The sequence below is a fragment of the Crocodylus siamensis genome, chromosome 4 (assembly GCF_052110815.1).
Source record: "Crocodylus siamensis isolate JL-2025a chromosome 4, ASM5211081v1, whole genome shotgun sequence".
In the NCBI taxonomy this organism is placed as follows: Eukaryota; Metazoa; Chordata; order Crocodylia; family Crocodylidae; genus Crocodylus; species Crocodylus siamensis.
The window spans coordinates 207,793,424-207,812,279 of NC_143398.1; the positions used below are offsets into that span (position 1 = coordinate 207,793,424).

The 18,856-nt window shown below is 42.1% G+C and overlaps 1 protein-coding gene across 4 annotated transcripts in view; it reads left to right on the forward strand.

The window, feature by feature from the left end:
* The window catches only part of STK39 (serine/threonine kinase 39), a 211,941-nt gene that overhangs the window by 143,666 nt on the left and 49,419 nt on the right, over positions 1-18,856 (forward strand). The gene's annotated exons all lie outside the window — the stretch shown is intronic.

An 18,856-nucleotide genomic window follows, 5' to 3' on the forward strand; every position in this document is an offset into this window, starting at 1 on the left:
CAGCATGGGGTACCAGGCGTGGGGTGGGAGAGGGACTGCTTCCACCCCCATGCTCAGCTTTTCACTGGGCTCCTTCCCTGCACGGAGAAAAGCGGCCCTTTGCCTGCCCCACGGCTGTCGCCCTGTGCTGCAAACGCTCACAGCCCACACGGGGCTGTCCGGAGTAGGCACAGGCAGCCTCAGGTGGGCTGCGAGTGGCTGCAGTGCAGGGTGCTGGGCTTGAGGTGGGGAGGGGCTGCTTTCTCCTCCCCCTGCGCTCAGCACAACCTTGTAACTCATTCCCACTGCCAGGCTGGCAGTGGGGAGGGTTACAAGCTGGTGCTGAGTGTGGGGAAAAGTGGCCCCTTGCCTGCCCCATGGCCAGCACTCCACGCTGCAGCCACCTGCAGCCTGGATGAGGCTCCCTGTGCTTGTTCCAGACAGCCCCATGTCGGCTGCAAGTGCCTGCAGCATGGGGCACCGACCACAGGGCAGGCAAGGGGCTACTTTTCACCAAACTCAGCACCAGCTTCCCTGTTTAGCGAGCAGGGGGTTGGGGCTCAGTGTTGCTCCCCGCCTGTACCATGGGGCTGGGGGGCACTGAGAGTGAGCGGGCGGGGAGCCAGCAGGAGCACAGGGCCTGCACCAGTGTCCTGGGGCCAGTGCCATTGGGGTTCAGAGCAGGGTGGCAGGAGTGTGGGGTCCCAGCTGGTAGGGGCTTTATGGAGCCAGGCCAGTTCCCCCCTCCCTGCTGGTGCAGGCCAGCCCAGCTCCCCAGATCCTTGCTGGTCTGTGCCCCGCTCCGGGCCCCACCGGTGCTGGCCCTGGAACACTGGTCCCAAGATGGTGACCGGGGCAGGGCACCTGTCAAGGGGCGGGGCTACCCATAGGGCCCTCAACAGCCTGGCAAAACTGGGTAAGCAGCTCTCCGCCCAAAATAATTGCCTGCCACTGTATTACATAATCCTGGGGGCAGAATGTCTCCTTGCAGCCAAGTATTCAAAATGTCTTTCTGGGGGATCCCCAGGTTGTCTTGGGTGACATCCCACATGCCTCATCTCTGCCTTGGGTTTTATAGATGAATCTGCAACTCCTCCTTCCCCTCTCATGCCTTGATATGCTTTTCATATCATTCACGTACTGCATATCCCTCATGACTCTCATGCATTCAGTGTCTCTCTCTCTCTCTCTCCTCTCCCCCTTTTACAGGTTCCACTTTGAAATGTAAATGTAGCTCTCTTCTTCCTTTGGTCACACCAGCCCAGTCTGGGACCCTCCCCTGCTACCTGAGGTCTGTCACTGTAGCTCCAGCCCACACTTCCGATGATTGTGCTAGATCTTTGCTAACAGTGTCAAAAAATATTGCAACTGAGGCTGTACATGTGAGCCAAGTCTTTTTTATATATATTGAGTTGCATTAAATTTCTAAATAAATTATCTTATTTTTCTCTGAATTTTCTTTGTGGAGTTTTAACCAAAAATCCCAAAACAAAACAACCCAGAACAAGCAAACAAGGTTCTTGCCCTGCAATGTAGAATGAAAATTGGAAATGAGAACACAGTTCTAGGATATACTGCAGTCAAAATGAGGAGATACTTTAAGTGGTTTTTTTTGGGGAGGGGGTTAACTACAGCAAGTATTTTTAATTACAGCAGTAAGTGAAGTGGGGCAACAAATACAGTATAGCTCCTCCTTGTATTTTAAGCTATTCATGTCTTGTTTTTCATTGTGGATTTGGCTTCTTTAATGGTGATTTAAACATATTTCAAAGCAGAACAGTGTTTAAGTTCTTGATTCCATACGAAGTTTCTTCTCAGGCAGGAATTTAGATTCAGCTCTTGATTTGTGGAATCAGATTGTCATATGTGAGTTGCTTTGTTTGTTTGTGCTATCTACGATAGGTGAGAGACTGATGCAGGAAGCCAAATGGTGCTGTCCCTGCTGATTCTCTGCTTCAGCTGCCAGGAATATGTTGTTTTATTTGCAAACTCTCTTGTTAGTAATCCTCAAAGAAGAACGGGTGTCTTTGTACCTTGGGTTCCACTAATCCAGACTTCTTTGGAGTGGATATCTCTTAAGTATAAGAGTGACTATACAGACCTGTTCTAAAGTATGGCCTGAGTCTGTTTACTTTCACATAATTATGCATCTTAAAAGTAACTCTTTTATCCTAATGGAGCATGCAAGAAGGAACATAGATACTTCTCTTGCGTCCTTCCAAGAGGCGGCAACACACATTTTACACTTGATTTCTTAAAGAGGTCTTGATGCTCCCTGGAGCACCGAGGGTACAAATGAGCTTTCCTTGCACCGAATGATCATGGACAAGATGATGCAGAAACTTCTAGCTCCTTAATCACTGCTGTATTTGAGCAAGTTGAAGTCTCTTGCCTGGACAGTCTCTTTCAACTGAATACAACACTAGGGTGTTTGTACACCTGTTGGGAGGCTGGTCCAACACACTGTAATTACAGAGATTTAGTTGAGTCTGCTGCGGCATGCTAATTAGTGCGCTCCAGCCAGCTTCTGTCTCATGTATCAGCCTCCCTGTGCTTTCAAATGGTGGTGGGGGCGCTTTAACTAAAGCTTGTTCATTGAGCTTTAGATAAAGCTCTCCACTACCATTTTGAAGAATGGGGAAACTAATGCACGAGGCACTCTAGCACTTTAATTAGAGCAGCTCTCAGAGCCAATCTAATCAAAGCGTACCCCCCCATCAGCCCTGGAGCACATATAAAAACACCGATAGAGAATAAGTTCTGTTTTTCAGCTTTCTTCCCCTTAAAAAAAGGGAAAAAAAATCCTTTTTTGACCTCTCTTGTCTGCTTCCACTGCAGCTCAAGAGAGAGGCCAGAAGAAAGCTGAGAGCCATGGGACTCTTTAGCCTGGAAAAGCGTAGACTCAGGGGTGATCTGATGGCCACCTATAAGTTTATCAAGGGTGACCACCAGGATCTGGGGGAACGTTTGTTCACCAGAGCGCCCCAAGGGATGATGAGGTCGAACGGTCACAAACTCCTGCAAGACCGTTTCAGGCTGGACATAAGGAAGAATTTCTTTACTGTCCGAGCCCCCAAAGTCTGGAACAGTCTGCCAGCGGAGGTGGTTCAAGCACCTACATTGAACACCTTCAAGAGTAAATTGGATGCTTATCTTGCTGGGATTCTATGACCCCAGCTAACTTCCTGCCCTTTGGGCAGGGGGCTGGACTCGATCTCCCGAGGTCCCTTCCAGCCCTAATGTCTATGAAAATCTATGAAAGCAGAAATCTCATATGCCCGCAGATGGAAGATAGACAGCTAGTCCTGAATGTGTAACCCAGTGAAGTCCTGGGGGTGGGTTCAGTTTCTGGTGATAATGGTGTTGTTGCTGATAAATGTTTTCTGCTGAACCCCTGAGGTTTTGCATGTTCAACTTTTTGTTTTTAGTATTTCTATAATAGTTTTTAACAAGTCTCTTTCTTGCTTCCTCTGTACCAAAGATAGAGAAAATCAAAGTAGGATTAGAATCTGCCCCTGGCCAGAGCTGCTGCAGCCACCACTGTACATCAACTCTGTTAAATCAGAGTAAGATTGTTCCAGGGGTGAGTGAACTAATCAGGATAGGCTGCCATAAGGCAGCAGTGTCTACTGATCTTTCCTTCTGTACTTCAGTTATCCCTAACCCTTGCATGGAGTGGGAAAACTGAAATACAGAAAAAAATTCTCATATTTGTGTCTTTTGTTTGAACATACGTTCAAGTCTAGTTCTTGAAGGCTTGCTTCTGCAGTAGTTCTTTCTGTTTAACATTCATTTACATTAAAACATACTAGTATTCCTATGCAGGGGCCAGCAACCGATGGCCCATGGGTCAGACTTCTCCTGCAGAATCATTTAAATTGGCCTGCAGACACGGGGCTTCAGCAGCATTCGGTCGTGATGAGCTTTGGCAGCAGTTGTTCTCTCCATGCTGCAGTGGCAGCAGCTGGGTCCTAGCACCTACTTTCCCACCTCCAATTCAAACTGGATCAGTCTGGCCTATAGCCTTAAAAGGTTACTGTCAGCTGGTTTACCAGGTTTCTACTAGAAAGCAAGGTAGAGGTGTACCTTATAGACTAGTTATTTGTTCGCCACAAAAAGTGAAGAGAAGTAACTTTTTTGCATATAATAGGTTTGTATCCTAAGAACACAAACAGGTTAATTAGGTTCTTGCAGTTCTGTATTAAATGGTCTTTGTGATCTACAGCCTGAAAATCATGTTCTTTCAGATAAGCCCTGAACACTTTCAGACAAATAGAAATGGGGGATGGATGAGCTAGCTTCCAGGAAACAAAACCCAAAACTTCATTACGTTCCTGAAGTCAATCTAAATTCCCTTCAGTTTTTGTTTTTATACTTGTTTACTAGTCAAGCCTTTTTGAAGCTAGAAAGAGCCCTTGAATAACCTTTCACACCATTTCATACCTGACCATGAATAGATTTGCAAACTGACTTTATTTCTGGGATGGAGGGTGGGAGGTACAGACCTGTCGACAGAAAAGTGTGAGGCCTTGGCATCTCATGGAGAAGAGTAGAGTTCTTACATACCCCATAAAAAGTATTCAGCATGCAGCTTTATGAAACTTTTCCTTTATAATGAAATCACAAATGTACTCCTTGACTTCAGTAACCAAAGAATACTATATTCAATGTATTTCTCAATACTAGGCTAAAAGTAAATGTCATTTCAGTATTTTTACTGCTTTTAAAATGTAAATTAACAATCTAAAAGGTTCTTGCAAGAACGTGTAGTATTGGTCAGCTTGAATATCACTGAAAAACTGTTCTCTTAAAGGGACAGACCATCCTGTTGCATTAATATAATAGGTTTTCCAGGCAACAATCAGCCCTGTTGAAAGCCCAACTGTGGGGTATTTAGATAGACAGGAAGAGTCTCCCTTTGAGTTTTATACAGCTCTGAGAAGAGTAAGCAAGGGAGGAGAAATGCAAGCTGCAAGTAGAACAGTCTATTACAAGGAGGGGTCAGGCTGCTGAGCCTGGGACAGAGCTGAAGGGTTGGCTTTATTTGTCTGTTGCTTAAAGACTGTTTTATTTGGGAAGACTGGATGAAGGGCTCCTGGCAGAGCAAAACCCACTTGCAAAAGCAGCATGCAAGGCAACCCACTTACAATCACAGCCTCTTATAACACTATGTCATTGAGTGCCTGTCTATACTATATCTACAGGGATGGCACATCCAGTTGTTTAAAGTCAGTTAATTGTAAGTTGCCTTGATTCCTAGCCTCTGAAAACATCTGAATCCAAGAATTCTAATGTTGCTGTAGCTGGATGAATGCAGCTACAATTTGTATTCAAAGAGTTTTCACCTACAGATAGTCATAAATCAACTGTATTTATTGTTACAATTCTTCTACCACACAAGCTAGTATCCACCGGTCTCTGTAAAGCCCTTTCAGGTCATTTTTTAAAACCTAGTTTTTAACAGAATAGTGAAAATCTGAAAAAGACAGCACATGAAGCAGAAACATAAACTGACTGACATTGTTTCTGCTTTTCATTTAAAAGATCAGTTTTGTCTGAGTGCTCCATAATTCTGTAGTTAAAACAGTATGTTCTTCATCTGGCAATCTAGATTATATTTTAATGCTCATAGGCAAGGCAATGAAACATTTATTTGTCTGTATAATAATCCTGTTATCAAGGTATCCTTGACAAGATGCCATTCAAGATGGTAGATTTTGAAGCTTGTTGGAAATAGAAATGAATGCTTCAGTTAACCTAATACAATAGGTGATACATGACCTAATGAGAAATGAAGCCATCAAAGTATAGTCATAAACAATGGAGACCTGCTGTCTGCCATGTATCCCAACTAACTCAGCATGATTGAACTGAATTTTTAGTTCCCATTCTTTTTAGTCTAATTCATGTCAACAGTTTCATACAAAGCACTTAGCTACTAAGATAAAAATAAGAGAAACTTCCATTTTAAATCTTTGCAATTTATAGTTGAAACATTGCGCATACATGGTTTCCTATTTTAATTTCGTATAGTAAGTAGAAGTCTTTAAGAGAAGTAAGTTAATTTTACATAATGTTTTACAGTGTACTTTTTCCACTCCTTGGTTGTGCAAACAGAACCTTTATTTTGTAAAACCATTTTTCCTTTAAAAAAAACTCTACTATTTTGGCCTTTAAGTAATCTCCTCTAAGCAGGAGATTCGCATACAGAAGGACCCAAGTGATAAATGGGTCACAAATGTTTTGATTTCTTTAAACCAAGGCTCTCTAACATATAAGCAGATGCAGGCCCCACTGGTGGAGACTGTACATCACGTGGGTTGTACCACTGTGAGCCATGGTTCTCCCCTGCACTGCACTGCACTGTGGAGGAATTCCCTACCCCTTCCAGCCACTGCCTTGTGCTATATGACCATCCCTTGCCTTTGCATCAGGCTGTGTGTGTGGGTGTGTCCTCAGTGTGTGAGTTCGTGCCAAATTATGTAAGGGCCGAATTAAGCACAGGCTCAGACCTGGATGTTCAATTTAAAACTTTTATTGTTTCACAAACTCATAAACTAAGGAGGTCTGTTGGTTCATGAGGTTCCCAAATCAAGCCCTTGCTTTCTAACCCGAAGGCTAGGTGCGGCTGCCTGATTCAGTAGTCTCAGAACTGGTCAACAGCTCATTTAAAAGGAGTCCCTTATCTTTTTTTAGAGAAAAGATACAAAACTGTCCCCACTCTAAGAGTGAGACATTTAACATAACTTTACTATTACTTATATACGATAACACATACACATATGCATTTCTAATTCTTACTTCTATTGGTTACTTAATTAACTCATCTATATTATAATATCAAGTGATACGCTCTTTATTATAATTTTTATGCTTCTTATGCTAATTCTTAATGACCTTAAATATAACATTTTCCAGACTCTGCTTGACCTTAAATGTATCATTTTCCAGACTCTGCTTGCATAATATGCGGTTATCTTTCGTCATTGCGGTTTAGCCATGCAGTTTCCTGTTTTAACAATATAAGCTGCTTGCTTGCAGTTTTTATCATTGTCAGCATTTCTATTCAAGGGTCAGATGGTGATCACCAGAATGTCAGTCGCTGACTTCTCAACCTCCTTGAAGCATTCTGGGAGTTTTAGTGCATTGTTCTTGATGCTAGGCCTTGCTTAGCATAAGCACTATCTCACACTCAGCCCCTGTTTCACGACACTGTAGCCCCCCAATCACAGCACCCCAACTGCAGATTCTTCTGTCACTGATTACTGTACTGTTCTGCCCTGCCTTCTGGGGCAGCGTCAAGGAGCAGAAAGCAGAGGATGGAGGGGGAGCCCAAAGATCTTGGAATGAGAGATCTTGGCTGCTGCTACAACAGGAGTAATGTAGGGGGAGTGGCAGCTGGTTGGAAGCCCAGAGGCCTCATGCAACCTCTGGCCCACTAGTTGGACATGCCTGGAAATAATTATTTGTTATTACGCTAGAAACCAAGATCTCATTGCTTTTGAAATAAAATGTTCTCAATTGATACACATGTTAGCAGAATCTTAAGGCTTTAAAAATGCATCTGTCCAAAAAGATTCTTGGAGGAGTGCTTCCTCTACTGTCCTGTTATGATACGTAGTCATGCAGAATGCCTTGGTTTGAAGTGTCATTCCTATTGAAAGCAAGTTGCTAGAAACTGAAAGTAGCTATATTCATATTAGATAACAAAAGGCAATTTGGGAAGAATAAGCTTGATGAGTGTGCTATGGTGTATAGAACTATTAAAATTCGGTAGTGCAGAAAAAAGCTGAGAAATCTTGAACCATCATAATTAAGGTGAATCAAGCTATAGAGACACTGAAGAATGAAGGAGGGAGTAGCAACAAAAGTGGGCTGACACAGGATGACAAAAGACATGAGTGTGCATTTTTAAAGAGAAGTAGGTTTTTTTTTCCACAAGTGCATTAAAGAAAAGTAGCGTTAGAGGAAACTAGGGACCATTAACAAAAGATGAGGGAGATTAAATTAATTATTAGGATATTGACTTCCTTTCTGCAAATGTTTCTATTTAACAAAAATAAAACAAATCCGTTTGAGTTACCACTTTATTAAAATGTTACAAATATAAGAGTGGGGTCCTGCAGGGTTTGGTTTTTGGACTGGTGTTGTTTAATATCTTCATCAGTAATTTGAATGATGGTGTGGAGAGCACCCTCTCCAAGTTTGCAGATGATGCCAAGTTATGGGGCAAAGTTAATGCACCGGAGGGCAGGGAGCAGATACAGGCCGACCTGGACAGGTTAGATCAATGGGCAAAACGCAATAGGATGCAATTCAACAAAGATAAATGTAAGGCACTCCACCTAGGAAAGAGGAATCCCCAGCACACCTACAGGTTGGAGGATGACCTCCTCAGCAGCTCAGAGGCTGAGAGAGATCTTGGAGTCATAGTTGACTCCAAGATGAACATGAGCCAGCAGTGTAATGAGGCCATCAACAAAGCCAATCGCACCTTGTCGTGTCCAGGTCAAGGGAGGTGATACTCCCCTTCTATGAGGCTTTAGTCAGGCCGCAGTTGGAGTACTGTGTCCAGTTTTGGGTGCCGCACTTCAAGAGGGACACACAGAATCTGGAGAGGGTTCAGAGGAAGGCTACTCGCATGATTAGTGGTGTCCATGAAAGACCCTACGAGGAGAGGTTGAGGGATCTGGAGCTCGTCAGCCTTTACAAAAGACGGCTGAGAGGTGACCTTGTAGCCACCTACAAGTTTATTAGGGAACGACAGCAGGGAATTGGGGATGCGCTGTTTACGAAATCGCCCCAGGAAGTAACTAGGAATAATGGGTGCAAACTAGTGGAGAGTAGATTGAGGTTAGACATTAGGAAGACATTTTTTACAGTAAGGGTGGCCAGAGTCTGAAATGGGCTTCCAAGAGAGGTGGTACTATCACCTAACTTGGAAGTCTTCAAGAAGAGGCTTGACAATCACCTGGCTGGGGTCGTCTGACCTCGGCCCTCTTTCCTGCCAGGGGCAGGGGGGTCAGACACAATGATCCATTGCGTCCCTTCCACTGTATAATATATGAAAATTGGAACTCCTATTTCAATGAAAGGAATGGAATACCTGGGAAATCTGCATATAAACTAATCAACTAGTCCAAATAATCTGCATCCAAGTGTATCAAGAGAATTAACAAACCAATTTACTGTACCACTGACACTAATTAGAGCTGGAGTGGTGTCTAGAAACTGAAGAGCAAATTCAGTTTTCAGCAAAGGGAGGAATGATGCTATATGCTCCCAAACCTATATACTTCCAAAGTGAATACTTTGTTTATTTTTTAATCAAATATAATGATTTAAAGAAATCCATAAATGCTGATAGCTTATATTTTCATTATCCTCTAGACATTATAGGTTTCTGTCAAATTAATCGTGTCAAATGAACTTGTTTTGCTTTCTTTGTTAGTTTTGAACAATTAATGGGTTATGGACAAGATGTCAGGCATAATGTTTTGTGGGAAACGGTCAACTTAGTTTGAACATGAACATTATTACCTGGATAAAACAATGATAGTAAACAAAAAGTAGTAATAGAAGGAATGAATGAGCGAATTCAAAGAGTGAATGAATGCAAACCAAGTTTACCAAAACTATTTATTGGTTTCATACTAAATTGACTGTGCCTTTTCTAGAAAATTCAGTGAAAGCAAACACCAGGTGTGCTTATAGAAGCAGTGCATTTAAAGCACATTAAATCAAATACTTGTAGAGGACAGCATGTCTCAGCTTAATTTAACAATTTGCTATTCTAACCACAAGAAAAAAACATTAAAATACAACTTGGATGTCCAGTCAAAATCAGCCAACATAGCTCAAATTACAAATATTAATAAAAAAGTTTTAGAAATGTTCTTGGAAGCTATTTTGAAACCCATGTTTAAGTATACTAGTTGCTTGTAGACAATTTATCAACATTAATTGTTTATTTAGATAACTATATGGTGATTCCTAAAGCAGTGATTGGGGTGACAAATAAAAAAGGAATAATCTGAATTGAGAGGCTGGGATCAAGGGGTTAGGGAGTGTCTGTAGCCTTCCAGAGAAGGAGGTTAGAACCCCCATTGCTGGCTGCATGTCTTAACAGATGCTTAGTCTAAGTTTAAATTGTACTGTAGGGACAATCCTGCATTGGTAGTAGGGAGGAAGGTTAATTGACACAAGTTGGGGTTTTTTCCTCTCCTTCATCTACAATGATATTACTGAACCTATGCAATATATTCCTTTATTGATTTGGCAGCTCTTTGTACCCAGATATAAGTCTGTGGGGTTGTCAATTTTTTTCTGGCTATATCTTTACAGTATTATGTCTGCTCTGCCTGTTGATTCTGGAAATGAGCTTCTACTAATCATATGCTTTTATGGATCACTGGAACAGCTATCAGTTTGAAGACTAAGCCATTTTGGGCTGATATTACAGCTAGGGACAGACATTCAGAAAGCCTGCGCCTGAATTGTTTCCATCTTTGCAGTTTAGTCTAACGTGCAGAGACTGAACTGATCTGCAAGTGGATAGACATTGACTTTTGAATCAGGATATGCAGACACATGCCTGCAGTGGCTCAGGCTAGGAGTGGGGGTGCTAAAGTGAGCCCTCCCTTCCCTTCGACAATGCTGAGCTGGGGTGGGAGGGCATAGCTAGGCCTTGACAGGATGCTATGATTAGGAAGAGGTTTAAACCCTAACCCTGCCTGCAGAGTCCCTAGCCAGAGTGTACCTGGAGAGAGATGGGGAAGCAGCCCTCACCAGGCTTTTCCCCGCTTGCTGCTCAAGGAGTCCCCGGCTAGCACTCTGAAGCAAGGGGTCAGGGAGGGAGGACTGCTTGTGTGGACTGCATGCATCTGGTGATGATGGTGAGCTTTTCAATCTCCCTCTCTCTGCTTGTTCATACTGTCTGCAGCAACCTGATTGCATTCACAAGTTGCGTTCATTGCAGTCCAGGTTATTTCTCACACCTCTCTCTGTCCCCTGTTGAACGTTGACAGATTGCAGGCTTTGAAGCAAGCAAACCAGCAGGGAGCTTACCAGAACACAAAGCCAATCAGCCCATCAGGCCCTACAAAAGAAAACAAATGCAACTCTAGTTTCAAGCTCTTCTTATCTGCAGGGTGCATTTGCGTTTACAGGCCACTGGCTTGTAAACATAAGCAGACACTGTTCTGTCTACCTTTGTTCTAATGAAATTGGAGATGCACACAAATACTGCTATTAGCTAGCAAGGGAGGGGCATGGCCAGATACCGTCTGGGGTCCGTGCCACCGGGGTCCTGCTGTGGGAGCAGGGCAGATGGGGAGATCCCTGCTGGAGTAGCAACCTGAGAAGGGGGGAGATGGGGCTGGGGAAGCCTGGCAGACGCTGCAGTCCTCCACCTCCTTAGCCAGCTGGAACTTTGGCTAGGGAGGGGAGGGGCGGGGCCAACCCTGCTTTCTGGAGCAGACAGCTCAACCCAGCCCAGCCCACCCCAGGGGGACTCTGATTTAACTTAAACCAGGAAGGGGTCTGGGACAGAAGTTCCATAAGCCAGTTTGACCCAAATCAGTTAAGTCTGATACTATATTCAACCAGGTTAATCTTTAACCAGTTTCAGCCATTTTGAAACTGGTTTATTTCACTTAACTTCTGTTGTGTTACAGGTTTAAACCAGTTTCTGATCATTTAACCTGGTTTATGTGCAACTTCTGTCCCTAGCCTACAGGTTCCAAACAACTGGCAAGCAAATGAAGAACTGCTCTATAATATGTTTATAAACTTGCCTTAATTATTCATGTTCCAGGACCTTCCTAAACTGTTGCTAACAGAACACTTACTAATGGTCTGCGGAGGCTGACTAGCTGCATGATACTGTCCCTTCTTTCTTGCATCCAAGTTGGAGAAACATCATAAGCGAGAGGATTATGCTCAAAACTAGAGTGATGAACAAAAACCTAAGTTGGAGAGAAGTTGGGAAACAAGACAGATGATAAAAATGCTTTTTCTCCCCCAAAATGGAGCGTCTGTTAATTCTCACAGAAAAGATGTGTGATTTACAATTGATGACACAGGTGACAAGATAATTGGGAAGTTTATCTGTAGAATCCTCATTATGTCCTCTCGTTACAAATTGGACTTGGAACTACTTGTAGCCAGATCATAGTCCTTTTAATAGTTTGAGCATGTCTCCCTGCAGTGAAAGTCTCACCATAATTAGGTGTCTGACTCTAAAATACCATAGTTTAAACAGTCTTTAAACCTCAAAGTATAGCATAAGCTTATACCCATGAGTTTTTTCCAGGGTACAGACTGTATAACATGCAGTGGCACAGTGTAGAAATTGTCTATCTGATGTATTGGTTTATCAGGTTATTTTGCATACATGATGTTCTGAAATTTGAAAGGCTCACTTTAAAAATTGTATTTGTGACTTGCACGAGTCTGTTGCACCTTCTTAAATACTATGTTCCAATTGGGAGAACTTAATCTGAGGGGTGCAATACCTCCGGTTGTTTTTAGAAGCAAAGATTGTAGAGTGGCATAAATCTACAGGATGTTCCCAAGTGCTACATTTTGCATTTGGATGGCTTAGTTTTTCTAGTTGAAGAAGTACGCAGTGCAGTGGTGGCTCCAAATCTGAAAGTGTTTAGGTCTGTTTTTCATTTAAAAAAAATAATAAATATAGGGAGGTAGTGATGTTTCAGCAGTTCCAAAAGGGTTTGTGTAAAAATTAGTACAGACGGCTGCTGCTCCTACATTTGATTAAACAGTGTCCTGTTTAAGGGGGGGAGGGGAAGGTGGGGGGTATGAGACCTCTGAAAACCAATGGTAGCCAGATCAAGTGTTTATAGTGGAGTTTGCTTGTCGTCCCACATACCAGTCGCACAGCAACGTAGAATCTGTATCTGAAGAGAAGTTGAGGTGACTTTCTCATTCTTGGTAAATCTAGCTGGAAACCAAAACTCCCAAATTTTTCTAGGGAGAGAGGGGTGGAAAAATCCTTAAATTTTGAGCTTGTTTTCTGCTAAATGCAAATATACTTCAGGCAAAATCTAGCCTGCTGTTTGCCAACTTCATAGCAGAATCAAGTTAGCTTAATAAAAAGCTATACCTTATTAATCAAATATATGTCTGCATAGTTGCATTATTTATCTGTTAGATTTTACTTAATTACCTGTCTTGCTAGAATCAAATTCTGGTTACCTGAAAATATTTTAAAATTGAAGTCTGTTTAGTTCATTGCACAGGTGGATATTTCACTTCTAATGCTACATATGGCTTAATTATTTCAAAATTTACTATCTCATTTAGTAAGAGTAAGGCATCTCTTTTGCCAATCGTTTTGCTTTTGTTTTCTTTCATTTGTCTATTGCTTGACTATAATACTTTTATACATATTTAGTGGATGATAATAGTTCTGAGTCACAGCTGAGCGTGCCTGGTGGTTGGATTTATTTTTCCCACAGCAAAACTTCATGGCCTGGTACACTGAAATATGACTCTACTTACAGTTTCCTTACTGAGGAGAAGAAGAATAATGGACCGCAAAACACATTCCACTGCTATTAGCTTTTGAAGTAGATTGAGCTATTCACTGGAAAAAAGAATTTGCTGCAGCAATTAAGTTCATCTCTGGGCTTAGCCTGTTTGCCAGTTCCAAAAAACCAGATGAACTTCTATTTTGTAAAAGAATTAATGTTTTGTTGATGCTGAGAATTATTGACTAAGACCAAAGTTGAAAATTTGCAAGAGACAGAGCTTTCTTTGGCAGCACAGCCCCTGTCAGGTCTCAAAGAATTTTTGAAAGATGTACAGGGACCTGTGTTAACTTTTGTTCCATGCTGAATTGGCTAAAACACTTTTTCATGGTAGACCTGAAGGCACGGATTCTTATGCTGCTATTTTTCTTATGTCCATGAAAAACCTCGCAGCTGAGAAAGTGTTGGTAAAAGGCGGTAAAAGAAATTATTCGTATTTAAACCAATTTTATAAGCATTGTTAAAACTATAATACACAGCCAAAATCTGATATATATTTATATTAAAGCATTTAGGATTGATGAGACCTTTTAACGAGGTCCACTTGGCAAGCATTTTCAAGCAAGTTTCTAGATAAGTCTGCTCTGAGACTGAAATCTCTCCTAGGTTCTGTTGCGCCCCATAACGCCAGTGTACCCTTGACCTGCGAGCCTGGGTCGGCACGACCGGCTTGGCGCAAGGAGGGGGATTTATGACCGGGCAGGTGGGTGATAACGGTGAGCAGGAGTCAGTATGATTTAAACACAGCGTGATGATTTCACAAAAGATTTATTTTACTTACGCTTCTGATGGCTAGAGCATAGGCAGTGGAGCTGATTGATTTAGTTACAGCATGCAGGTATCATGTTACCCAGCATTTACAGGGTGGGTAAGACAGCTGCTTCCGAGCGATTCATATAAGCCGTTGCAGTCTGCAAGAGCTCTTGATAAGAAAGATAACGTCAAAGATAAAGAGATAAACGGACCGGTAAGACGAGACGGGTTACGCCAAAAAAAAATAAAAAAAATACGGAGGCGGAGAGAAACACCTGTTGTGGACAATCTGTTCTTCTTGAGTGTATACACAGTTCTCTGCTTTGGGCGGAAGTTCTTTCAAAGTTTTATTAGGCACAGGTGACCAATTACTATACGACAATTATAAATAATTAATGAGTTGGCACTTGTGCTTTCTTTGTTTGCTCAGGTTTCATAAAAAAAGGGGGGTTATTTTTACTTGGGTGGTACTGGTTCTGTTTGGTCACAGGTTGGCGGGCGTAGCATATTTAATTTTACAACTTCATTAAAGTAGTTTCATTTTTATCTGGTCACTATGGGTACCGTTATCTCTCGTGCTGAATTGTCAAGGCCAGTTTCTCTCGCAAGTAATTTGAAATGAGGCACAGACAGGGGTGTGTATATTCAACACTGTTAATACAGAGGGATAAATTACAACCACAGAGTTTGTTGTGTTAGCTTCTGACCTTTTGTCATCTGACCTTTTGCCATCGGCATCTGAAATCAAAGACTTTGATCTTTGACAGGTTCAAGTGGATCTTATTGGTTATTTTTCTTTGAAGGAGAACAGCATGGCAGATGAGCGATGTCATATAGATTCGATAGATAAGTGATGTCTTCTGGATTTTTTTTACACACAATCAGAAATTTAATTCTACATTTGGATCATGCACACTTATTTAAAAGATTTGAGATTTACCTCCTATTTTAATCTCTAATATGTGTGACATTTTGCAAACCTGTATGTTGAGAAGGTAACTAATGGTATATCTACGCCACCGGCAGAGGCTCCTTGTTGTAGACATACCCAAGTCGGTTTTAAATTAGCTGATTGGTTTGTATACCGAGTGTAACCACGCTGCCAAAGGCTTTAGCGTGAGCCAGGTAAATATTCAACAGCTGAAGCTTGTGCCACAAGGGCTACACTGTTGTTGGTACCTGAACTAGTAAGTTTAGAGATACCTGATTTAACTTAATATGAGATGCAGTCACAGTTTTGGATTATACACAGATGTTCTCAAAGCCATTTGCTATCAAATCATATGGTGAGTGAATTTCACTTGGTCCTGTCCAAAGACTAGATAAGCTGGTTTGATGCAAACATGTAGTTGTGGATATTATAGGACCCTCAGTGCATCCATTTTTACAGTTGATGCAGTCTTGGCTTCTTCTTGTCTCCTATTTCTGGATTCCTAGGTCCACATCAGATTGGTTTCTTCTGTCACTTATCTTTATCTATGGTGTTCTCTGTGCCAGCCAGTTTGGATCCAGAGCACATCCACATACAGCCAATGAGGCTGCACATTTCTTTATTCCCATTAATGTACAGCTTTACTGTCAGTCATTTGTGTCATGTTGGTTCTAGATACCATTTCATGTACCCTCTGTGAACTGTCTATGCATGGGTGATTTTTGCACAGAGTGTGATATTTTGCTATATTGACAAGTACTAAGTTTTGGAGTTCAGTTGAGATGCATGTTCTATGCTTCAGACATTTCAATGAACATCTAAATCCTCTGGTGTAGAGAAGGGGAGAAATACTTTCAGTTTCTGGTTGTTACTTCTAAAGAATGGTAAGACCTGTGGTCCTCCATCATTTTAGATGTGCATTAACATGGGTGCTTTCTCCCTTAGTCTCCTGAATTGATTGTGAATACATTCTGTAGTGCATCTAGTAATATTTGATATAGTGTTAGTAATGATGGCACAGGTTGGCTGATGAGGGGGAAGGAGGTAGGAAAGGTGGAGGGGAAGGGGTAAAGTAGTTTACAGCTCATACAGTTTGCTGGTATTGATTTAGTTAAATTTTGCTCTTGAGGGTGGGGACTCAGAATATGCAGACCCTGAGCATTATATTATGGGTGATATCTGAGAAGGTGGATTATCCAGAAATAAATGCATGCAGAGTGTTTGCTACATTAAATGTCCAATTCAGTTATAAATAGAAGCACAGTTGTGAACAATATTTTAGGACCTTATTGCACATTTAATTTTAGGTTGCTTCTGGAGTTCTAAACCTTTGGATTAACACCTGAAACTAGTTCTAAGCATATTTTAGGCAGCTTAAAGTTATGCTACTCCAGGGCAGGTTTATTTCTGATCCATGTTAGGTTGTGTTCCATTAATGTGTGGCCACTCCCCAGAGATGAGTCACCCAAGTTGCAGGCCTCCAGCATCCCAGGATGCAGTATCCCCTCCCCTCCCTGTTCTGTGTGGACAAACTTTCCACACCCTGAACTTTATTGCCCCAGGAACAGATCTAGCACCAAGTCAACTTCCCTTCCTGCTAAGGGTGTGACCTTCCTACCTGCAGGGGTGCAACCCCATGTAAACAGCCTACAGAGCACATGCCAGCTAGCCAGGTCACAGGGCACAGATGGGTCCAGGAGGGGGATCTAGGGGAGGTTGTGGGAGGAACATGGTAGGGGTCTGGATTGGGTGCCCCTGAGCTGGGGCTTCCTTCCTGGGGCAGGAGCAGTAGCTCCCCTGAAAGAGCCTTCCAATACTTCTCCCACCTCCCAGCCATCCCAGGAAGCATGATTGGCATCCCCCTACACCAAGTATGCACCCCCCATCCCAATTTATGAAAACATGGAACCTTCTTTAATTTATTTCTTATTTCCTTTTAAACTTTTTTTTTTGTTTTTTTTACTTTATTCTTCAGTGGCTGGCTTCATTTTACCACTCTTCCCCCACTCCCATTTCCTTTCCACCTCCCATTTCATTACCCACCCCCATCCCATTAACACTCTGCCTCCTAGCTTCATGTTCCTGTCCACCCCAACCTCTCTTTCCCCCAACCCCCAACTAGGGCAGGGGCCTGTCCCGGCTTACCAGCCCTGTAGTTACAACTCACAGCTGTAGCTCTTAGTGAGGCCCCTGCTTGTGAGCCCTCTAATAGCAAGTCACAGCTGTGCAGGTGGGGGACAGTCAGAGAACGTTTTTAGCCCTAAGGTGTGACTGCTCCAAACTTGAACTAGAACTAACACCAATCAACTTTTGAGCAGCTCAAAGTACAATGTGTAGCGAGTCCCTCACCACATATCTCATTACACCCATGAGGGTAGAATGCTAGGGTTGAGAACTGAAGTGCAAAAGACAGATATTAAGTTTAAAGTCATGATATCCATAGCAGCAATTTACATGGCCAGATTGCACAAACACAGTAGGCTGAAGTGACCCAGTCAATCCAAATGATCATTCTTCCTTCAGGAAGCTGTTGACTTCTGTTAAAAAATAACACCTAAGAACAACTGTCAGGCAGCTGTCATATGAAGGCTTTTTTTTGCTTGCTTCCATGATTTCTTCAGGGTGCTGTGGTCCTGGGGTGCTGCCCTATCTTTTGAAGGGTGTTGTAAGGCAATATGTTTTTAGGAGATGTACATAAGTACAGGCTCAGGCCTGTCCCTGCTTATATGAACCCGCATCCCCACTTCCAAGGCTCTCTGCAAGGAAGTAAGCTCTATAATCATTAAATTCGTTTTTAAAATTGGGTGCCATTCATATCACTAAAGTTAGGAGGGGTGCCTCAAATCCAAAAAGGTTGAAAACCACAGGTTTACTTTATACATCACACAATGCATTGCTGTTTTCTCTCGTTTCCCTCTATATGGGGTCAATTCCTCTGTTCCATTAGAAGCATTCTTTTTAAATGTTACAGGCCCCTGGTACACATTAAATATATTACACAATTAACTGGTGACTAACACTGTAGCTGGTTTCATTTAAACGTGTAGTGGGGACTACACAGACCTTTCTAAGGAGTACTTCAAAAGGAAATGCAAACTTACATCTTGCAACCTTGCAGCGTGAGAGAGTAAGGGGAAAAGTCTCTGTGCTCAAATTTTGTGGAGTATGGTCAAGCGCTAGGACTAACGTGTAATAATAAAAGCTTTGAGCTAAATCGGTCATTTACTGTGTGCTACATTTGTAAGCAGGGGATGTTTAGTCCTGAGGAAACATAGTAGCAGCTTCCTTTCTAAATTAGGTAGATAAGCTGATTCTGGAGAGCTGGGGAAAGGGAGTATTGTAATAGACAAGTTTTGCAGTCTGAAACAGTAAAGGGAAAGCCTTCTATTCAGTTTATCAACTGACTTCTTCAGTCCATTGGCTTTATATCATATGGTGTTCTCATTTTAGAAACAAAAAATTGAATGTCCTTTTTATCAAAAGGCTTATTATTTGCTGTTCCTGTATTACTTTAAATTAAGTATTGCCATATAAACTGTGAAATCAAAAATGAGATTATTTTCTATACTAGTTTTTTAGTGTTTTGAATTAATAATATTTAGTATGTTGTACTGTTTCACATTAACTACTAAGCAAGCAAAGA